This window comes from Triticum aestivum, chromosome 3A (genome assembly GCF_018294505.1).
Source record: "Triticum aestivum cultivar Chinese Spring chromosome 3A, IWGSC CS RefSeq v2.1, whole genome shotgun sequence".
Taxonomy (NCBI): Eukaryota; Viridiplantae; Streptophyta; class Magnoliopsida; order Poales; family Poaceae; genus Triticum; species Triticum aestivum.
In genome coordinates, this window is record NC_057800.1 from 309,051,443 (window position 1) to 309,072,554 (window position 21,112).

Sequence of the window (21,112 nt, forward strand, 5' to 3'; positions counted from 1 at the left end):
GTTTTGCAGGTCATAGATTTGGGCTTGGAGGTGCTCGATCTTCTCGTGAAGCTTGAAGATGGTCTCCCCAATGTTCTTGGCATCCAGCTTGTGGTTGTTGGTGAACTCCGCGATCATCATATGATTGGTGTCGAGTCCGTGTTCCACCATCTCCTAGCACTTGAAAACTTGTTGCTCCATTGCCTCGAGCCTTGTCTCCACGCTTCCGGTCCTCCTTGGTCCCTCAACATCGCGGATGTGCAGCAACCCCTCATGCATCTCAATGGTTTGAGGGTGTTGGAGCACTTCCGTGAGGTAGGGGTTGATGACCTTCTCGAAAAACTTGTCCTTGGGGGCACTTGAAGATGACATGACGACCTAGATCTGTCAGAAAAACAGCTCGAAACAAAGACGAGAGATATTTGCGTGATACGGGAGTCAAAACCTCCGGGAGATTATATAATGAATTTTTACTGACCAAAATACGTATTGTGCAAGAAAACGCAGTCCGGAGTGCGCACGAGGTGCCCACGAGGCAGGGGGCGCGCCCTCCACCCTCGTGGAGCCCTCGTGTCCTTCCCGGACTGCTTCTTATTTTTCTATTTTTCTAAATATTCCAAAATGGAGAAAAATTGTGATTAGAACTGTTTTGCAGTCGGTTTACTTACCGTACCACGTACCTATTCCTTTTGGGAGTCTGAAACTTTCCGGAAAGTGTCCCTTACGTATTGCTCTATGGTTACAGTTTCAATAACATTGGTTTCAACATTTATAGGATTACCTGAGATATAATGTTTGATTCTTTGACCATTCACCACCTTCAGATTTGTGCCTACGAAGTTGTTGATTTTTATGGCACCGGAATGATAGACCTCCTCGATAACATAAGGATCTTCCCATTTAGAGAGAAGCTTTCCTGCAAAAAATCTTAAACGAGAGTTGTATAGGAATACATAATCACCTACATTAAACTCACGCTTTTGTATCCTTTTGTCATGCCATCTTTTAACCTTTTCTTTAAACAATTTGGCATTCTCATAGGCTTGGGTTCTACATTCATCAAGTGAGCTAATGTCAAATAACCTTTTCTCACCGGCAAGTTTGAAATCATAATTGAGCTCTTTAATAGCCCAATAAGCCTTATGTTCTAGTTCGAGACGTAAGTGACATGCTTTTCCATAAACCATTTTATACGGAGACATACCCATAGGATTTTTGTATGCAGTTCTATACGCCCATAATGCATCATCAAGTTTCTTGGACCAATTCTTTCTAGATCTATTAACTGTCTTTTGCAAAATTAATTTGAGTTCTCTATTACTCAATTCTACTTGACCACTAGACTGTGGGTGATAAGGAGATGCAATTCTATGATTAACATCATACTTAGCAAGAATTTTACGGAAAGCACCATGAATAAAATGTGAACCACCATCAGTCATTAGATATATAGGGACTCCAAACCTTCAAAAAATAATTTCTTTAAGCATCTTAATAGAGGTGTTATGATTAGCACTACTAGTTGGAATAGCTTCTACCCACTTAGTAACGTAATCAACAACAACTAAAATATGTATATATCCATTAGAGGAAGGAAACGGCCCCATATAATCAAAGCCTCAAACATCAAATGGTTCAATAACAAGTGAATACTTCATAGGCATTTCTTGACATCTACTAATATTACCAATTCTTTGACATTCATCACAAGACAAGACAAACTTACGGGCATCCTTGAAGAGAGTAGGCCAATAAAAACTGGATTGCAATACCTTTTGTGCAGTTCTATCTCCAGCATGGTGTCCTCCATAAGCCTCGGAGTGACACTTGCGTAGGATCTGTTCCTGTTCATGCTCAGGTACACAATGCCTAATAACACCATCTACTACTTCTTTAAAAAGATGTGGATCATCCCAGAAGTAGTGTCTTAAATCATAGAATTTTTTTTCTTTTGCTGGTATGTGAAACTAGGTGGCATGAATTTAGCAACAATATAATTACCATAATCAGCATACCATGGAGTAGTCTGAGAAGCATTTATGACATTTGATTGTTCATGAGGAAAGCTATCATCAATAGGTAGTGGGTCATCAAGAACATTTTCTAACCTAGACAAGTTGTGTGCGATGGGGTTCTCAGCTCCCTTTCTATCAATAATATGCAAATCAAATTCTTGTAGCAAGAGAACCCATCTAATAAGTCTAGGTTTAGCATCTTTCTTTTCCATAAGATATCTAATAGCAGCATGATCAGTGTGAATGGTTACTTTAGAATCAACAATATAAGGTCTGAACTTATCACAAGCAAATACAACTGCTAAGAATTCTTTTTCAGTTGTAGCATAATTTCTCTAGGCATTTTCTAGAGTTTTACTAGCATATTGAATAACATTTAATTTCTTATCAACTCTTTGCCCTAGAACAGTACCTACAGCATAATCACTAGCATCACACATAATTTCAAAAGGTAAATTCCAATCAGGTGGCTGAACAATAGGTGCAGAGATTAATGCTTTCTTAAGTATTTCAAAGGCTTCCACACAATCATCATCAAAGACGAATGGTATATCTATTTGTAATAAATTAGTCAAAGGCCGAGAAATTTTTGAGAAGTCCTTAATGAACCTCCTATAAAAACCAGCATGACCAAGGAAACTTATTATACCTTTGATGTCCTTGGGACACGACATCTTTTCAATAGCATCAACTTTAGCTTTATCAACTTCAATGCCTATTTCAAAAAATTTGTGCCCCAAGACCATACCTTCATTAACCATAAAGTGGCATTTCTCCCAATTCAAGACAAGGTTAGTTTCTTCACATCTCTGCAAAACTCGATCAAGGTTGCTTAAGCAATCATCAAAAGAGGATCCATAAATGGAGAAATCATCAATGAATACCTCACATATCTTTTCACAAAAATCAGAAAATATAGCCATCATGCATCTTTGGAAGGTAGCAGGTGCATTAATAAACCAAAAGGCATACGTCTATAAGCAAAAGTACCAGAAGGGCAAGTAAAAGTGGTCTTAGATTGACCATCAGCGGACACAGGTATTTGGGAGAAACCAGAATAACTATTTAGAAAGCAAAAATGTGTACGTTTGGATAATCCTTCTAGCATTTGATCAATAAAAGGTAAGGGGTAATGTTCTTTTTTAGTAGCCTTATTTAATTTGCGGAAATCAATTACCATCCTATAACCTGTAATGATTCTTTGCGGAATCAATTCATCTTTATCATTAGGAACGATAGTAATACCTCCCTTCTTAGGAACACAATGGACATGACTTACCCATTGACTATCAGCAACTGGATAAATTATACCTGCCTCAAGGAGCTTTAGTATTTCTTTTCTTACCACTTCATTCATCTTAGGAATCAGTCGTCGTTGGTGATCAATAACTGGTTTGACATAGAGTGGGACTAATGCCCTTAAGGTCATCAAGAGTATATCCAATAGAAGCATGGTGCTTCTTCAGAGTCTTCAATAATCTTTCTTCATCCTTCTTTGAAAGGTTAGCACTAATAATAACAGGATACATCTTCTTTTCAACAAGATAAGCATATTTAAGAGTATCAGGCAATGGTTTAAGCTCAAACACGGGATCACCCTTGGGTGGAGGAGGATCCCCTAAGATTTCAATAGGCAAGTTGTGTTTCAGAATAGGTCCCTGTTTAAAGAACACTTCATCTATTTCCCTTCTATCATTCATATACATATCATTTTCATGGTCTAGCAAATATTGTTCTAAAGTATCACTAGGAGGTAAGGCAATAGAAGCAAGACCAATAATTTCATCTTTACTAGGTAATTCTTCTTCACGGTGTTGTATACGAAATTTAGAAATTGAACTCATGAGACATATCACCTAAACCAATAGTAATAACATCCTTTTTGCAGTCTATCCTAGCATTAATAGTGTTTAAGAAGGGTCTGCCAAATATAATGGGACAAAAGCTATCTTGTGGGGAACCAAGAACAAGAAAATCAGCAGGATATTTAGTTTTCCCACACAAGACTTCAACATCTCTAACAATCCCAATTGGTGAAATAGTATCTCTATTGGCAAGTTTAATTGTGACATCAATATCTTCTAACTCAGCAGGTGCAATATCATGCATAATCTCGTTGTACAAGTTAATAGGTATTGCACTAGCACTAGCACCCATATCACACAAGCCATGATAACAATGGTCTCCTATTTTAACAGAAATAACAGGCATGCCTACCACAGATCTATGTTTATCTTTAGCACAAGGTTTAGCAATTCTAGCAGTTTCATCACAAAAATAAATAACATGCCCATCAATATTATCAGCCAAGAGATCCTTAACAATAGCAATATTAGGTTCAACTTTAACTTTCTCAGAAGGTTTATAGGTTCTAATATTGCTTTTACGAACCACAGTTGAAGCTTTAGCATGATCTTTTATCCTAACAGGAAAAGGTGGTTTCTCAACATAAGCAGTAGGAACAATAGGATCATTATAAGTGACAGTCTTTTCTTCAACTTTAATAGGTACAACTACTTTTACTTCAATGGGGGGATGATATTTAAACCACTTCTCCATAGGGAGATCAACATGAGTAGCAAAAGATTCACAGAAAGAAGCTACTATCTCAGAGTCAAGTCCATATTTAGTGCTAAATTTATGGAAAACATCGGTATCCATAAAAGATTTAACACAATCAAACTTAGGTGTCATACCTGACTCCTTACCTTCGTCGAGATCCCAATCTTTAGAGTTGTGTTTAATTCTTTCCAATAAATCCCATTTGAATTCAATAGTCTTCATCATAAAAGATCCAACACAAGAAGTATCGAGCATGGTGCGGTTGTTATCAGAAAGCCGAACATAAATTTTTTGAATAATCATTTCTCATGAGAGCTCATGATTGGGGCATGAATATAACATTGACTTAAGCCTCCCCCAAGCTTGAGCGAGGATTTCTCCTTCGTGAGGCCAAAAATTATATATATATATATAATTGTGATCACGATGAACAAGATGCATAGGATAAAACTTCTGATGAAATTCCAATTTCAATCATTTGTAGTTCCATGATCCCATATCATTACATAGCCTATACCATGTCAATGCATCTCCCTCCAAAGATAAAGGGAATACCTTCTTCTTGATAACATCATCGGGCATACCTGCAAGCTTAAATAATCCACAAACTTCATCCACATATATTAGCTGCTCATAAGGATGTAATGTTCCATCTCCTGCAAAAGGATTAGCTAGCAGTTTTTCTATCATACCCGAAGGAATTTCAAAGAAGACATTTTCATTTTCAGTAGGTTCAGTTGGTTGAGGAGAAACTCTATGCTCTACAGGTCGGGGTGAAGATACCCTGAACAAGCCCCTCAAAGGATTACTTTCCATAGTAACAAGTGACAGTAAATTTCAGCACACTATATAAATTTTTCCTTACCAAATTCCACCTACCAAAGGTGCTTCACTCCCCGGCAACGGCGCCAGAAAAGAGTCTTGATGACCCACAAGTATAGGGGATCAATCGTAGTCCTTTTGATAAGTAAGAGTGTTGAACCCAACAAGGAGCAGAAGGAAATGATAAGCGGTTTTCAGCAAGGTATTCTCTGCAAGCACTGAAATTATAGGTAACAGATAGTTTTGTGATAAGATAATTTGTAATGAGTAACAAGTAAAAAAAGTAAATAAAGTGCAACAAGGTGGCCCAATCCTTTTTGTAGCAAAGGACACGCCTAGACAAACTCTTATATAGAGAAAACGCTCCCGAGGACACATGGGAATTATCGTCAAGCTACGTTTAATCACGATCATATGATTCGCGTTCGGTACTTTGATAATCTGATATGTGGGTGGAACGGTGCTTGGGTCCTTACTTGGACAAGCATCCCACTTACGATTAACCTCTATTGCAAGCATCCGCAACTACAACAAAAGTATTAAGGTAAACCTAACCATAGCATGAAACATATGGATCCAAATCAGCCCCTTACGAAGCAACGCATAAACTAGGGTTTAAGCTTCTGTCACTCTAGCAACCCATCATCTACTTATTACTTCCCAATGCCTTCCTATAGGCCCAAATAATGGTGAAGTGTCATGTAGTCGACGTTCACATAACACCACTAGAGGAGAGACAACATACATCTCATCAAAATGTAGAACGAATACCAAATTCACATGACTACTAATAGCAAGACTTCTCCCATGCCCTCGGGAACAAACAAAACTACTCACAAAGCATATTCATGTTCATAATCAGAGGGGTATTAATATGCATATAGGATCTGAACATATGATCTTCCAGCAAATAAACCAACTAGAATCAACTACAAGGAGTAATCAACACTACTAGCAACCCACATGTACCAATCCCAGAGTTGGAGACAAGAATTGGATACAAGAGATGAACTAGGGTTTGAGAGGAGATGGTTCTGGTGAAGATGTTGATGGAGATTGACCCCTCCCAATGAGAGGATCGTTGGTGATGGCAATGGCGATGATTTCCCCCTCCCGGAGGGAAGTTTCCTTGGCAGAACAGCCCCGCCAGAGCCCTAGATTGGTTCCGCCAAGGTTCCACCTCGTGGCGGTGGAGTCTCGTCCCGAAAGCTTGCTTACGGTTTTTTCCTCATCGAATGACTCCATACAGCAGAAGATGGGCATCAGAGGGCCACCAGGGGGCCCACGGGGCAGGGGGCGTGCCCAGGGGGTAGGGCGCGCCCCCACCCTCGTGGGCAGGGTGTGGCCCCCCTCTGGAACTTCTTGCGCTCAGTATTTTTATATATTCTGAAAATGACTTTCGTGAAGTTTCAGGACTTTTGGAGCTGTGCAGAATAGGTCTCTAATATTTGCTCCTTTTCCAGCCCAGAATCCCATCTGCCGGCATTCTCCCTCTTTATGTAAACCTTGTAAAATAAGAGAGAATAGGCATAAGTGTTGTGACATAATGTTTAATAACAGCCCATAATGCAATAAATATCGATATAAAAGCATGATGCAAAATGGACGTATCAAGGATTTTGAAAAGTAGGTCCATGTGGAAGTTTTTCTCCATTCCTTTCAACAAAATGCATGAATAATTGAATAGTAGAGTGCCATAGGAAGATTTCCAATTGATGTGTTTTTCCTTTAATTTTTCCTTTGAACCAAAATATCCCTAATGGATCGACATGAATGTAGAGTAATAAGTGATGCGACAAGTGTACAACCTCTTTGTCATAGCCATGTCGACCTCGACATCATTGGGTTGGTCACTAAAGAAGTTGAGGTAGAGGTGGCTGTCGGGGGTGTGGAGGAAGATTAGGGGAATCTGTAGATGGTGTCTAGGGCACTGCTCTGTTGTGATGGATGGCTGCGTCGTTGGAGCAGCTCCGGCGAGCTGTAAGACGTTGAGGCTGAAGCAGTACAAGACATACATCGTTAATCTCAAGTGGGGTTCTAATAGTATCTCCGATACATGATGTAAAATACATTACAAAAAGTGACAGATGCAAAATTTACATCACCAAAAAACACCTGACTACAATAGATGAGGTAAAAACTATTGAGTGTGAACCTAACTGTCGAAACTGAAATTTACCATGGAATCTGAATGTTACTATCAAAACTGAACGCACCGGTAGTAGAGAGGCACTTCACATGTAGTTTAGGCCGCTCGAGGACTAGTAGTAGAAATAGTGATCTAAATCAGTAGGCAATCAACGGGGAACACAGTAGCAGATAGCAGCCAGAGCAGTAGCGCCTGGAGGAGAAGCTTGAACTAGAGCCAGAGCAGCAACTCGTGTAGCTGCAGCAGCCCGTGTGCCAGCATCAGCAGCACGAGCAAGAGCAAAGAGCAGAGCAACAGCACGAGCAAAGAGGAGAGCAGAGCAGCAGCGTGAGTAAGCGAGCGAGAGCCGGAGCAGCAGCAGTAGATCTGACTAGCATGGATGCCGCCACCGAAGGGGCCTCGCACTGGGGGAGAGCCGCCGTGGAGATGTCGTCCGTGACGCCAGCTTCGAGGTAGCCGTGCCATGGGGGTGCAGGATGGAGCACCATCGGTGTCGGGAGGTCGAGTTAAGGAGAAGGTGCGACATGATGAGTGTACAACCTCTTTGGTGGCGCCGAGTAGGCCTCGACTTCGTCCGAGGAGTCAGTGAGGATGCTACGATTTCAGTGGAGCAGGTTAAGGCGATGCTGTGGGGATGGACGAGGTCATCGTCGGAGAAGCTCCTTGGAGGTAGAGGGCGGGGCGACTGAACCGGCGGGACGACGAGATCGACAACAGATCCTCGTCCGGGGAGGTGGATGAGGGACATCAAACTGTTGTGGTGGATGACATCATCGGGGAAGAGGCTCTGACTTGGAAGCGGTAAGGTGGCGGATGCAGGAGGGTGGGGTTTCGCGGCTGGACCAGAGAGGTTATGGTGGCTTGGGGTTTCGAATGGAGAAAAGGAGGCGATGGGAGGGGGAACCATGACTTAGGGACGTGCTTGTCCAAAATGTAGGGTGTGTTACAAAAGTACCCCCACCGATTTGAACTAGCGGCCCTTTCGGCTCAGGGTTAGAAGGGAGATTTTGCGTGTTGGGATTTGGTAGCTGGAGGGAGTTTTCTTGCGCATTGTAGTTTCAGGATAGCAAGGCGCGGGTTGTGACGGCGCGAGTTTTGGGAGCACAATATCTGAATTTTTTGGAATATAACAAGGCGCGGGTTGAATTTTAGGGACAAGCCTAACGTGTAATACTGTACGTACCAAATCAATTCGCACTTCCCTCAATGAAAAAAACGAATAAAATAAAACTATTCGCACCACACAAAGAGAGAGTCTTGTCTCGTTTTACTGTACAAATGCTACTCAAAGCTATGAATCCATGTTATGTCCAATATTTTTTTTTCGCTGCCTCTATAATGCATGTAACCTACTCATACCAACATTTTTGTGCATTCCAAATGTTTATACTACCGCTGCAATTCAAACTAAATTTGTATTTGTTTCTCTATTTGAATAAGAATCTACAATCATGATTGTTGCCAACTTAAACCATCATTCATGTATTATCTAAACAACACACCACATGATTACTATAGAGATAGATATGAACTATGTGTACTATATGAATCGAATTCAATTTTTTTAATACACTTGATGTTGATTTCAACTAATAGTACATTCGATGTACTAACTAGATCTTCATAATCTAAACCATGTTCCAAATGTACATGTGTTTATCACACAAAGTATAGTGCCTCGCCCCCTACATTTTAACATGTATTTAGCCCTGAGCTGCAAAAGCCACACATTATCACAAATTCTAATAAATGTTCTATGTATTATATGTAGTATAACATGTTCATAACCACACCATGTGTATAACCGTTATATATATATATATATATATATATATATATATATATATATATATATATGCATGCATGCATGTGTTAGTTTAAAACACTGTGATAAATTCTTCAAATATCTGAATTCACTTTTACAATGAATTATGATCTCTTTTCGTCTTTTGCACCCACACAATCCTCTTATCTTTGTAGCTAGAGCTCTTTCTGTCATGCATGCACAAGCCCGCCTCCCTCTCACCCTCCCTCAGCATTCTCTATCTCCATCACGCAAAGTCATCTTTTCACTTTAGGTCGTTCACCCATAGTGTGTGTAGCCCCCCCAACTCCTTCTTTCCCAAACACACCGATCGATATGCCTCTCTAGTCAAGTGTGCCTACCACAAACACAAGCTTTCCCTCTTCTCCTCTCACCATCCATGCTTCACTCCCGCCCCTCTTTTCATCAATCTCGTACTCGCACACTCCTTCCCCCACGATATAGTATGCCTCTCGCAGCACCTCTTAGCTGCATCCCTCTCTCTCTCTATCCTTCTCTTCGGGCCTTATTTGCTTCTAACACATACATGCATGTATATCGATCGATCTCCCTACATATACCTAGGTCAACTTTAACTATTTTTTCCCACGCATCGATCGATGGACCTCAGAAGTTATGTCTCTCCTTTCTCCGACAAAGGACGATTGATCTTCATATGTAGTTATGTCTGCTTACCATAGCCATATCGTCCCCCTCATCATTCATGCATGCCTCCTGACCCGTCTCTCACACGCACGTGCACAGACAGGCAGGCATCCCCTCTCTTATTTATATTGCAAGCGTGCCCTCATTTGTCTAGAAAGCCTCTCCAACCATTTGTGATAAGCAACTCCAGCACCAACCCCTTTGACACTCTAGCTCTGTCTCTCTCCCAACCTTATTCCTCTCCTACACATATGCATGGATGTAGATCGATCTCCCAAATTCATAAGGTAGGTATCTCTCCTCCTCCACACATATACCAGCCATTATACCTTTATAGTTAGGTCTCTGCCCCCCCGGCTCTCCCACACACACCGATAGTCGAGCATTGTAGGTACGTATCCATGCCACAGAGACAAACTGCACATGTACCCTCTCACGTTCCAGTTGGCCAGCCACCCTATATCTTTGATGTAGGCACACACAAATTCAATGGCACTCTTTATCAATCGCACACACACACACACATCATCATCCCTCTCTTCGATTTTACAGATACCTCACGCCGATGATACCTCCACTCTCTTCTCGTGGATCGCCCCCTATATATATATTTGATATATCCAGGCCTTTGTTTCACACACATTGCATATGTTACATTTTTGATTGAAATATCATCGACACATATTCCCTATCTATCTCTCACACCCCCCAAAACACTCACCAACCCACATAGTATATCTCTCTACGTTTGTATCTCTCTCACACAAACCCAAATAGGTGCTGTACATACACTAAGAGAATAGGTGCACATACTCATGCTTCGTGCCCAGTGTCGGTGCACAAAAGTAGGGGCTCTCTTTTGTACCACTTTACTTGTGCGCGGACAGTTAGAGCCGCGCCTGTGGCCATACCTAGCGGGGCAGAGGAAGTAGAAGCACAAGACAGCCGGAACAACGCCAAGACCAGAGACACAAAGAGCAATAGGGCGAGGTGGACTCCCCCGGCAAGACCCTTGCCGGGGCGGCCTCCGCAGCCCCGACAAGAGCCTTGCGGGGGCAACTTCCCCAACAGCAGCAGAGCGCGCCACCCTTGAGCCCAAGGGTTCCAACACCATCAACCACATTGGAACCAAGGCTCGGGAAGCACCTCCATGGTGACATACAAATCTTTGTGAAGACAAAGAGCCCATAGGACTAGACGATGACCAAAAGACAAGACAATCGCAAGCCCCTTGCCGAGGATGCCCCCGACGCCCCGACAAGGCTCCTTGCCGAAAACACTCGCATGGCCCCGGCAAGACTCTTGCCGAGGGCGATCATAAGACCCCGACAAGACCCTTGCCGGGAACATATGTTGGACCGCGACAAGACCTTGTCACCCTGTCACCGCCCCAGCTCAGCGACCAACCCACCAACTGAGGCTAGTACCCACATGGCAGTACGTGGATGCTAATCCAGCTAGTCAAGCACCCTGTGTGGTGGCATGCAGATATTTGCGAAGACCCTACCACCATGCCATCTCAGCAACCTGCCAGCTTACATGGCGCTGCATGCCTCGTTGACCTGGACGTGTGTCGGAGTGAGACGGAACATCGACAGACGGGACGGGCCTCGTTGCCATCCCCAATAAAGCAACGAGGCACCTAAGGAGTGCATTTAATGTGCCTTGTCCCGTAATGACAGGCGATAAGCTTGTACACTATTTACCTTTCCGCCTCCTGTGTGCCACTGTGGCGACCCCTTTTTGACTATAAAAGGAGGCCCGAGGCGTACTCGAGAGGGATTCGGATCTTTTGGACTACGCACACACCACAGCTAGTTCGGAAGTTCAAGAACACTCAAATATACACCAAAGCAGGACTAGGGTATTATGCATCCTTCCAGCCTGAACCTGGGTAAATGATCTTTGTGCTGGCTACTAGACCCGCTCTTTGCACAACCCCGCACCTGTCAACCGTAGAAGGGATCCTAGTGATTCCATAGGTGTCGTTTCCACCGACATCTTTGGCGCGCCAGGTAGTGGGCGCAGTTGTGGAAATCTAGTCTAGTTGGTGCAGCGGTTTCGTCGTGGTCGTCGCCCCAAGGAAGAAGACGACCGAACGAGGATCCGTCATGGTTGTCTCCCCAAGGAAGAAGACGACCGAACGAGGATCCGTCATGGTCGTCGCCCCAAGGAAGAAGGTGTACTGGAGAGAGAACGGCTAGGTGGTTTTCTTGGCCGCAGGCACACCCGGCCGGTTGCGAGGATCCGTCCTCGAAACGCCGCAGTCTGGGTTCACGTGCCGGCAAGCCTATCCAGTTGAGTGTAGGGTGTACATACAAAGAACAATCGAACAAGAAAATAATGTGCATTGTTTCAAGGTACTGTAGAGTTATATTACATCAATTGTTGCTGCGGTTCTAATTAAAGATAAAAATTGTCTAGGTCATGAACCTGCAGCGGCGATGAGAAATGGGGTGCCTAGTCCCGGTGCTGCCCCTCTATCCTCCGAACTCCGTCAACGCGGCTGATGATGGGCTCGATACGCTCTTCGAGCGCCGCGAGGTCCACACCCTCCGGCAAGCTCTCCAGCTCGGCATCAAAGTCGAGGTTGGGGTTCCAGTACGCCACCTTGGTGAAGACCTTGGTCAGCACACCCCGGTAGGGCTGCGCATTGACCAGATTGTTGACTCCACGACCGGGTGCGACTTGTTATTGTTCCTTGACGCCTACTCAAGATACCACCAGATCTTCATGGCGAGAGAAGATTAATAGAAGACAACATTCATCACCCCATGTGGTACATATTGTTTCTTACGAATGCCTTTCGGGTTGAACAGTGCTAGCTCAATGTTTGCAAGAGCAGTCCAAATTGGTTTTGAGCCCCAGCTACATAGAAACATGGAAGCTTATACGGATGACATAGTGGTCAAAACTGAGGACAGGGCAACACTCGTACAAGATTTGGAAGAGATGTTTGCAAATTTGTGCAAGATCAACCTCAAGCTGAATCCTGAGACATGTGTCTTCGGCATTCCGTCCGGCAAACTTCTCGGGTTCTTTGTGTCACAGCGTGGCATCGAGGCGAATCCAGACAAGATCAAGACCATTGAGCAGATCGAGGAACCTAGGCGGATCAAGGATGTACGTCAGCTCGCTGGCTGCGTTGCCGCCATGAGTAGATTCATCTCCAAATCTGCTGATGTCGGTGTCAAAACCGGCGGACTATTCTCCTCTCCGGAGACAGGTTCATGAGCTTTACCCTCGGCGTCGCCATGATCGGACAGCGGCTCTGTACTATGTTCGTCGTCCTCTAGCTCATCCTGCTCCATCACTGGGTCCATGTGGTCGTCGTTTCCTTTGGAGTCGATCGGGGTATTATTCTTTCTTGTGCTGTTATCGCTGTTTTTGCTGAGGCGGGATTTGGAGCGGCGCCTACGTCGTCGCTTTGGTTGCTTCTCGAGGGGACTATCCTTCGATGCATCCTCCCGTTCCCCGTCCTTGTTTTCTTTGGGTGTATCCACCATGTATATATCGTGTGATGAAGTGGCTGTCCAACGTCCTGTGGGTGGTGGTTCCTATTTCTCTCCTGCATCATCGTCCATACCGTCGATGTTTTCGGAGTCAAAATCAAGCATGTCGGTTAAGTCGTCGACAGTGGCTATTAAGTGGGTGGTGGGTGGGGAACAAATTCCTTCATCGTCCGCTTCCCACTCGAGCCGGACATAGTTAGGCCGAGGGTCTCCTGATAGAGAGAGAGACCTCAATGAATCTAGCGCATCACCCAAGGGCGAGTGATGAAAAATATCCGCGGAGGTAAACTCCATGATCGGTGGCCAATCCGATTGGATAGGCACGGACGTAGGCGGTTCGGAGCCTGTGGCCGGGGACGAATCCAAGGGTCCGGTAACACATGTCTCATAGGAGGTGAAGTCAGTATTCGGCTCTATCGCCGCTGAGTGTGCGGCCTCCGTGGCGGGGTCCATCCACCCGTCCTCGGATGGCACGATCTGCTCCGGATTGAGGGCCGGAGTAACCGCAGGTGCGATCTCCCGAAAACCGTCCGATGGCAGAGCTAAGTCATGCTCATCGTGACTGTGCGGCGCGCCTGACATTAGCTCGAATCCGTCGAAGATCAAGTCTCCACAGATATCGGCAGTGTAGTTCAAGCTTTTCCAAATCTGACCTGATGGCCAAGGGCATAGCTTTCGATCTGCTCTAGATGGCCAAGAGAGTTGGCCCGCGGTACGAAGCCACCAAATACGAAGATCTGTCCGGGGAGAAAAACCTCACCCTGGATTGCATCATTGCCGATGATCCAAGGAGCCATCAAGCCTTTATCCTAACGGCACAGTGGAACTGTCGATGAAAGCACCAATGTCGGTGTCAAAATCGGCGGATCTCGGGTAGGGGGCCCCGAACTGTGCGTCTAAGGCTGATGGTAACAGGAGGCGGGGGACACAGTGTTTACCCAGGTTCGGGCCCTCTCGATGGAGGTAATACCCTACTTCCTGCTTGATTGATCTTGATGATATGAGTATTACAAGAGTTGATCTACCACGAGAACGTAGAGGCTAAACCCTAGAAGCTAGCCTATGATGATGATTGTTGTTGTCCTACGGACTAAACCCTCCGGTTTATATAGACACCCGAGGGTGCTAGGGTTACATAGAGTCAGTATAGAGAAGGAGATCTACATATCCGAATTGCCACGCAAAGGAGAGTCCCACCCGAACACGGGATAAAGTCTTCGATCTTGTATCTTCATAGTCCAACAGCCCGGCCAAAGTATACAGTCCGGCTGTCTGAGTACCCCCTAATCAATGACTCCCTCAGTAGCTCCTAAACCAGGCTTCAATGATGATGAGTCCGGCGCGCAGATTGTCTTCGGCATTGCAAGGCGGGTTCCTTCTCCGAACACTCCATAGAATATTTTGAACACAAAGATTGTGTCCGGCTCTGTAAAACAAATTCCACAAACCACCGTAGAGAGTATAATATTCCACAAATCTAATCTGCTGACAACCTTTCATAACATGACATCCTGCTGTGGTCTGGTCATTACGAACCATTTTTCCCAGCCTGCTACTGCACGTGTTGCGAGGCAGTTTTATTGGCACGTCTTGTCAAAGCAGAGCTTGTGTTCCCCTTATCACAGGATTCTCATCAATACGGGTGTGGGTAACCCAATCGGGCTTGTCAGTATGACTCCTGGATTTTAGGCAAGTTCCAAACGGCCACACGGAGGACGCTTGATATTCACCCTCTTTACGAAGAGGCCAAGGCATGTCCTTTTCTTCTTGCGCTCGGTCCTTCCCCTCCCCCACCTCGAGTTCAAACACCCAAGGCTCAGGCTAAGCGCTTCGGACCTTCAACCATGTCCAGATCCAACCTTCAAGGTCGGCGGATGGCCTCCTCTATCACAGAGGAGGACATCAAGAAGTTAAGGGAAGCCAGCTATCTGACCGCCGAAATCTCGCACGGGCTGCCTGCTCAAGGGCAGGTCATCCCCACTCCCGAACCCAACGAGAGTGTCATATTTGTTTCCCACTTCCTCCAAGGGCTAGGCTTTAGTCTTGATCCCTTTGTAAGAGGTCTTATGTTCTGTTACGGGCTCGATTTCCATGATCTAGCTCCAGATTCCATCCTTCACATCTCGTCGTTTATTGTTGTGTGTGAGGCCTTCCTCCGCATCACCCCACACATCGGCTTATGGCTCAAGACTTTCAATGTGAAGCCAAAGACGGTCGATGGGCGACACGTAGAATGCAGAGGTGCGATAATAAGCAAAGGCCCCGATGCTCTATGGCCAAAGGGTTCCTTCCCGGAGGTGTCCAACATATGGCAGAGGGAGTGGTTTACATCACAGCTCCCCGAAGTATGAAGTTGGCAGCTGCCCCCGCCTTCCGCTCGGGCCCCCTGCCGCAACTGGCATCATGGGTCAGCAAGGGGCTGGAAAGGGGGCCAGTTAATGATGTGCTGACATTGCAAAGTCGCATCTGAGATCTCCTCAAGAGGGATGTCAGTCTTGTCAAGGTAATGCAAGTTATTCTAGTTCGTCGGGTCCTGCCATGCCAACGTCGATCTCTCCGTATGTGGGAGTTCAACCCAGAAGGACCGTGAACTATTCAGCAATTCTTCGGCGTGACGCTCCAAGAGATGTATGGATTGTTCTTCGGATCACGAATAAAGTGTCCGCACACCACCGGGGATGCGGGTCTCAATTGCAACCGTCCAGATACCCATGTAAGTAATTCTGCGGCCTAACATGCTGTCTTTCTATTTGTCGCAACATCATTCTGAAAAATCCGCTCTCGGCCAGGACTGGATAAGAAAGGCAGAGATGATGAGGTGTTCGTCCCCCCTTCCCGAAGGCTCACCGGATCCTATAATAGCTAGGATGCTTGAGCAGGCACCTTATCAAGTGCCATCAAGGGAAGATAAAGGGAGGAATAAAGAAGCCAAAAGCGGGATTCACGCATTAATCATCAAAACTGGGGGAATTAGTGTCTCCATGAAGGAGGATAATCTAGAATCCCCTCTCCCCAAGGAAGGAAAAGGACCGCCTCTGAAGACTTGGAAACGAAGGTTTCCAAATGAGGGAAGAAACCTTCGCCAGGGGGCCCTGCCCCGGAGGGCGTCCTTACCGCACAGTGCCTGCAAGGGGGCCATGCCTCCACCGAGCTGTAAGTGAACAAGAGTACTTTGGTAAATATATCCTGTTTTATCTCTAAGGAAAATAACCAAGACATATATCTTGCAGTCCAGCTCGTAGCCCTTCTTGACAGAGTTCCTCTTCGGGGGATCTTCTTCCGGAGATGATGGAAAGTGAAATGCCTCCCCCTGTATCCCCACCTCCTAGGGCGGACGACCCTGAGGTGTCATCACGGAAGATTTCTCCTGATCCGTCGAGGCCAGAAGGTAACCCTTCGGCCACCCAAAGTCCGAAGTATTCGGCTCCTAAGGAGAGCAACAAAAAGAGTCTGGGATTGTCCGATGCACAACCGGACGCACTGATGGGTCTTTTGGAGCAAGCGGCTATCTCAGAGGTGCGTCGTACTTTAGTGGGTACGGTGGTTGAGAGGATTTCATCCGCCAAAAGTGGGTTGCATGAGACTTTTACGAGCCTGCTAAGATGTTTTGAGGTACGCAAAGTAATATAAAAAAATTCGATGGTACCCCACACCCTAGGTGTGATCTATACAGATAGTAGCCCCTGAGACTCTGGTTGCTGTCCAGAGGCGGCAAATAGAGGATCATAGTTCCAGGTAATGATTGCACTGCTTTCATGTGCAGGTGGCTGAGGGTCCGCTGGCTGGCTAGACTACTGAGTTTGCCGGACTAAGGTGGCAACTTGACGCGGCGGATGCCGGTATTGCGCTTGTGAATAAGCAGCTTGACGAGGCATAGGGTATGTATTTTTGGGTGGTCAACAAATATTAAGAGGAGCATGATGCTGGTATCTATAATATGTTGTGACTGCGGATGGAGCTGCCGCCGTGGAGACCCTTCGGGCGGAACTTGCCTGAGCCAAGGAACAAGCCAGGAGAAGTGATGCGGCCGCCCTAAAGGTGGCCGAAGACTTAAGAGCCGAACAAGCTGCTCATCGCCAGAGCGAAGATAAGATAGCCAAGATGGCTGTTGAGCTGAAAGATGCCGCTGGCTGATATGAGCTTCTTGAAAAGGAAAGCCAAGAGAAAGCAGCTGACCTGAAGAAAGCCATGGAAGCGGCCACGGAAACCCGCTCTGAAATCAGAGCGGCGAAGGAGGAGCTCCGTCAGGACAGAGATATCATGGCTGGGAAGCCCTTTTTCTTGCGGACGAAGTTCGGAGATCCGAAGTATGCCCCTCTGGATCAATTATGGAGTGTTGCAGACGCATACTTGGACTTGGCAATGAGTGTTGCTGATGCGACTGAGTTTTTCAAAGATCAGAAAGATCATGAAGTGGAAAGATTGTTCTGGTCGCAGTTCAGTGCTCCAACGCGTCCGCTGCTGTTAAATGAACAAATGGCCGAGTGGGCCAAGCTCCGTAGGTTGTCCAGACTTGCCATGAGGTCTGTCGTGGATCTTCTTTGGCTGAAGGCACCAAGGCCGAATAGTTATTTTGGTTTAGTGCAACGATTCCTTGGTGCTGTGCCGCATATCGACGCTGTAAAGAGGTCGGCGTGCATAGAGGGTGCGTGGATGGCTCTTGCCCGTGTTAAGACATACTGGGCAGAGATGGAGGCCACCGCTATTGCAACCCGGGATCCGGCCGTAGGCCCGGTCCCGGCTAAGCACTATTTTGAAGAAGTCCTAGAAGGCTCTCGTTTAATAGAGGCTTAGTGCTCGAAGAGTATCATGTTCGAGTGACATGTATCCCAATTGTAAAAACAATGCTACTTGGATTATAAAGGCTGTGTTTATACTTTTGCCTGAAAGTATTATGATGCCTCCTGTGCGGCTGTTTATGTATGTATATAACCTAAAAGTTTGAAGTCGTCGGCTTCAGCCCCCACGCACATAATGCGGGGGTGTTCGGAAAAGCGCGTATTCACACTTGACCCAACATCTTGGACCATTAAGGAGGTGATAGCGCGGCGAACAAGGCAATCGGACTATATAACTTTAACACTTTCACTTAGCCATATGAGTTTGACGGTGGGGCTACTATATAGCCCCTGGTACTTCCGCACTCATCCGAATATGGTGCGCGTGCATACATGACGGGGAAACCACTCCTTCATTAATGCGGAGGAATCACAAAGATTCCGCTGAGTCATCGAGGGGTTGACCAGTCTCGCGCTTTATCATGATAGTCAGTTTTCGGATTTCTCTACTGAGGTGCTCATCCAGATGAACCAGGGCACAATCGCAGTAGTTCTCCCGGTGCCACCTTAGCCGATAGAGCGGAACGTAAGGTAGAAAAACATGGGAGCCAGGCAAATCTAACTATTGACCAAAGACATGATTCGGAGCTGATGCATATAAGGACAAACTCACGACGCCGAACACTCCCTAAGGTATTCAGACTTTACAACATATACTGGGCTGGGTAATGCCCTCGATTATGAGCCCTGAATTTCCAGGTACTTGCATTAGTCTAACGTGATGAAATGTCAATAATGCCAGCATCCCTTTCGGTTGTGTCGAGTATCCGGAGGGAGTGAAGCAACAAGAGACAGCAAAAAAGGTTTACACAAGGTCTTAATCTAAAAAGAAGCCTTTGAGCGGGGCCCTGCTGCACGTCTGCGCCTGTGTCTCCGTTGTGCCGTATTCTGGAAGGGTGTAGCACGATGATCATCTGTAATAGAGGAAAAACGCAGGTGAAAGTCTTCGTGCGAAAAATTGGTTATTCTTAATGAACCATTAAAATGCAATCTAAATAGGGCCAAGCCGAACTGTAGCCCTTTTTACATGCGCCCTAGCACCACCTATGGGGGTGTATCCATCGACCCAATCTCAGGTTTATCTGAGATGTTACAGCTAGTGGTGCGCCGGAATCGTCCAACCGTGTCCGCGGTCTTGACGACTGATCAATTCGTCTGGTTGGAGAGGCCGTTCAGTGATTGGCTGCTAGAGCCGCCATGTATTCCTGCTTACGTGAGGAACACTCTGTGTTTCCGCTAACTTTGATGATGCCACGTAGACCGGGCATCTTAAGCTTAATATAAGCGTAATGCAATACTGCATTAAAACGAGCGAAGGCCGTTCTTCCAAGTAGTGTGTGATGGCCGCTTCGGAATGGAGCGATGTCAAAGGTTAATTCTTCGCTTCGAAAGTTGTCGGGAGAACCGAATACAACCTATAGTACTAGAGAGCCCGTGCAGCAGGCCTCTAGGCCTGGTATTACTCCTTTAAAGGTAGTATTGAGTTGGCTGATTCTTGTCGGGTCTAACCCCATTTTGTGGACGGTGTCCTGATATATCAGATTAAGACTACTGCTGCAGTCCATAAGGACTCGGGTGACATGGTGTCCGTAAATTATTGAGTCTAGCACCAAGGCAGCCGATCCTCCGTGCCGGATACTAGTCGGGTGATCCCTGCGATCAAAAGTGATCTGGCAGGCCGACCAAGGGTTGAACTTGGGGGTGACGGGCTCCACGGCGTATATGTCTCGGGGTGTGCACTGGCGCCTCCTCTTCGGTATGTGAGTTGCATAATTCATGTTCACTGTTTTGACCTCTGGTGGGAATTTTTTCTGTCCCCCAGTGTTCGGCTGGCGAGGCTCATCCTCGTCTTCGCTTGGTGTCTCCCTCCCCTTGTGTTCGGTGTTTAGCTTGCCGGCCTGCTTGAAGACCTAGCATTCTCTGTTGGTGTGATATGCAGGTTTGTCGGAGGTGCCATGAATCTCATAATCTGTCTAGCATCTTATTTAGGCTAGACGGTCCATCCCTGCTGCCTTTAAATGGCTTTTTCCATTGACCGGGTTGAGAGCCCTTGAATCAGGCGTTTACCGCCGTGTTGTCTGGGCTGTCTTCTTTGTTTCCACGCTTGCTTTTATTGCATCGCGGTTTCCCGTTGCCATCCCTGACTTCGGATGTAACTGGGTTGCTGGTGCCACTACGGGCCAGCCAACTGTCTACGCCCGCGCAAAAGCGGGTCATAAGGCTTGTTAGGGCTGTCATTGTCCTCGGTTTTTCCTGGCTGAGGTGTCTGGCGAGCCATTCATCCCGGACACTGTGCTTGAAAGCCGCTAGGGCTTCGGCATCCGGGCAGTCGACGATTTGATTCTTCTTTGTGAGAAATCTATTCCAAAGCTTTCAGGCTGACTCTCCGGGCTGTTGAATTATGTGACTTAAATCGTCTGCGTCCAAAGGTCGGACATAGGTCCCTTGAAAATTGGCCCTAAAAGCATCCTCAAGCTCTTCCCAGCTTCCAATTGAGTTTTCGGGGAGGCTTTTCAGCCAGTGCCGAGCTGGTCCTTTCAACTTGAGGGGCAGGTATTTGATGGCGTGGAGATCATCTCCACGAGCCATGTGGATGTGAAGGATAAAGTCCTCAATCCAGACCCTAGGGTCTATCGTTCCGTCGTATGCCTCTATGTTCACGGGTTTGAATCCCTCTGGAAATTCATGGTCCAGTTCCTCATCGGTGAAGCATACACTACAAAAAAAAGACACATCCGTGGCATTTTGGGTCGAACGAATTTTTT